The following is a 3,345-nucleotide window of genomic DNA, read 5'->3' as shown; positions in this document are numbered from 1 at the left end:
AAGAAAAAAAAAGAAAAAACTGTCCTACTAATTGGTTTTGAAACTGTCTCATTGCTATTAAAAAACAAACGGAACACCAAGAAAAAAAAAAAAAAGATAATGCGGCCAAGTGTGTTTGTAGTTGTGTCTGCACTTTTCAATCTGTTCCAGTGATCCCCAGACCTGTTTTCTGCCAGCACCATGCTGATTTTATCACAACAGCTTTGTAGCATAATATCAAGTGAGGAATTGTGATGCCTCCTGCCTTTCTTTTGTTGCCTAGGATTGCTTTTGCTATTCTAGGTCTCTTCTGGTTCCAGATGAACTTTAGGAATGTTTTTTCTAGACCTGTAAAGTATGCTAATGGTATTTTAATCAGTATTACAATGAATCTATATAACAATTTTGGGAGTATGGCCATTTTATAATGGTGGTTCATCCCATCCAGGAGCAAGGAGTATCTCTCCATTTTCTAAAATCCTCTTTGAGAGGGCTGGTCAGATAGCTCAGTGGACTAAAGGGCCTGTTCAGGCAGAGTGCAGCAGCTGGGGTTCCATCTCTGGCACCACAAGCTGTGCTGGCCCTGCCCCCAGGATTGCACTGAGATATGACATCATGCTTGCCTGTAATCCCAGCTCTTGGGAGGCTGAAAACAGGCAGATGACTACAAGTCCAATCTACGTCGTAAGATCCTATACTAAATAAGTAAAATTTAAAAATACAATCCTCTTTGATCTTTTTTCAGAATGCTAGAATTTTCACTGTATAAATGTTTTACTTTCTTTGTGAGATTATTCCTAAGCATATGATGTTGACTGTTGCACAAATTATAGGAAACAGTAAATGCTTCCTAAATCAATGCATGGGATTATCTGTAGGCCTTATTATAAACTACAGGACTCACTTATAGTCTGACCTACCCAGGAGGCTGAGACAGAAGAATCCCAGCTTGAATAACAGAGCAAGGCACTGTTTCAAAAACAACAAAAATCCACAGACTTAGACAACTATACTGATTGCAGGGGGCCGGGGAGATGGCTCAGTGGAATAAGCGCTTCGCTGGCAAGCTCAAGGGCTTGAGTTCAATCCCCGGTTCCATTAAAAAAAAAAAAAAAATCAGTGTCTCTGATTGCAAATATATTCTGTGCTATGACTAGAACATATTGCGTATTATAAACTTCTCTAGAATGACCTGTCAATTAAAAAATTCTAAAACCACAGAATTACATGGCTGTTTTCAGTGTTCAATTCCAATTTAACCTAGTGTGATGTTACAAACTTATTTATTCTCAAATCCAAGCTTTTTGAAACATAAAGTCTGATCAAGTAATACAGATCTAAAATATTAACCAGAATAAATCTTTAAATGTTTTAAAGAAATATACATGTGAGCTGGAGATACAGCTCAGCTACATAGCACCTGCTTGGCAAACATGAGGTCCTGAGTTCGATTCCTAGGACCAAAAAAAATTAATAATAATAACAAAAGAAATGTACATGCCATTCAAGTTCATGGAACAGAATATATTTCCATGGAAAAAAATTACTTTTGCCTTAGTATACCAAATTACAATTATTTTACATCATTGTGACTATAGTTAACAATACATTGTCCACATGAAAACAGTTAAGAAATCTTTTTTTTGTGTGTGTGGAACCAGCGATTGAACTCAGGCCCTTGTGCTTGCCAGACAAGCACTTATTCTACTGAGCTATCTCCCCGGCAATAGATCTTATCACAAAAAATTCTGAGGTAGGGCCAGGGAGATGGCTCAGTAGAATAAGCACTTTCCTGGCAAGCTCAAGGACCTGAGTTCAATCCCTGGTTCCACAAAAAAAAAAAAAAATCTGAGGTAATATATGTGGTAATTTGTTTGATTTAGTTCAGCTATCCACAAACATACTGCACATCTATAAATAAATAGCATTTTTATTTGATTAAAAAAATTTTATTACCTCCAATGGCTCAAGATCATTCTCATAGGATTTGATGATTTCCTTGGAAGATGTTAACTGGGCTTCCTTATTAGTAATCTGGTCACCAATTTCACAAGCTTTTTCCTTATTTTGCTTCAGGTATTTCAGTTCTGTTTGGCATTCTTTTACTTTCTGACCTTGAGTCTGACGTACTTGACGAAGTGTTTCCAAGGCTTTGATATACCTTTGAAGACATCAATAAATCTAAGTTTTGGTATATTTATACAGTGAAATATTATGCAGTCATTAGATTGCAATGAGTTCATGGTAACTTAGTAGAAATGCTTATGAGGTAAGGGTGAGAGAAAAATTACATTTATACAGTCAGGTGAATAAGACAAAAAAAAAAAAAAAAAAAAAAAACTGAAAGGAAATGTACTGCTAAATAGCAGCCACTGGGTGAAAGGTATTAATTCATGAGCTTTTTGCTTCTTAAATTTGTTTTTAAAAAAGTGCCTAAAAGATAAGCATGGTGGTACATGTCTACCAAAGAGGCAGAGAGAGAAAGGGCCAAGGCAGAAGGATCTCTTAAAGTTAGTTTAAAGGCAGCCAAAAAGAAAAAAGAAATTTAAAAAAAGGCCAGTCTGAGGGGTCCAGAGAGATGGCTCAGTAGAATAAGCACTTGCCTGGCAAGCACAAGAAAGGGCCTGAGTTCAACCCCTGGTTCTGCAAAAAAAAAAAAAAAATGCCAGCCTGGGCTGGCCAAATAGCTCAGCAGATTAAAGCACCTGCTTAGACAGACACATAAAAATAAATTAATTTTTTTAAAAAAAGGGTCAGCCTGGGTAACACAATGATATCATCTCTCAAAAACAAATACAAAAAACAAAGTCTCAATAACTTAGTGAGCTAAAAAGAATCTTAAAAATTACAAGCCTTGGGGGGAGCTACCCACTTGGCCCCTCCCTCCTGTCCCTCTCTTGGGACAGGAGCTTTCTTTCTCTCAATAAATATATTCTGCTCATTAAAAAAAAAAAAATTACAAACCTTGTTGCTGAAAAAATCTCATCAAACTTTTGCTTCAGAGCCTTTCCTTCACTTAAAGGCCAATTAGAGTCTTCTTGGTGGCAGAAAATGACATTATTTAGCACAGATTTAGAAACCCCAAGAGCACTTATCATTTCTCGGTCGATTTCTGCACACTTAGAGCTGATACTGACGCTTTGGCCATGCCTATCGGAAATAAAAGTGAAGAATATAAGTAAACTAATCCTTCTATTGCTTAATCAATCCTTCCTGCTGTACTTGTTTAAATAGCTTCTTCATACTACAAAGTACAACTCAAACAATTTAGCAGTTAACTGACAGAGTATATAAAACAGGGTAGCATTAAGAAATGATGTCAAATTTTTTTTACATATTTGGACTTCAAGCGACAGTTATTTAAAA

The 3,345-nt window shown here is 36.3% G+C and overlaps 1 protein-coding gene across 2 annotated transcripts in view; it reads right to left on the bottom strand.

Moving 5' to 3' along the window:
* Rad50 (RAD50 double strand break repair protein) overlaps positions 1-3,345 on the bottom strand; it is a 73,998-nt gene that overhangs the window by 69,057 nt on the left and 1,596 nt on the right. The gene's annotated exons all lie outside the window — the stretch shown is intronic.

This window comes from Octodon degus, unplaced genomic scaffold (assembly GCF_000260255.1).
Source record: "Octodon degus isolate 3935 unplaced genomic scaffold, OctDeg1.0 scaffold00029, whole genome shotgun sequence".
NCBI lineage: Eukaryota > Metazoa > Chordata > Mammalia > Rodentia > Octodontidae > Octodon > Octodon degus.
The sequence above is the reverse complement of the archived record's forward strand: the minus strand, read 5'-3'. Positions and strand labels throughout refer to the sequence as shown.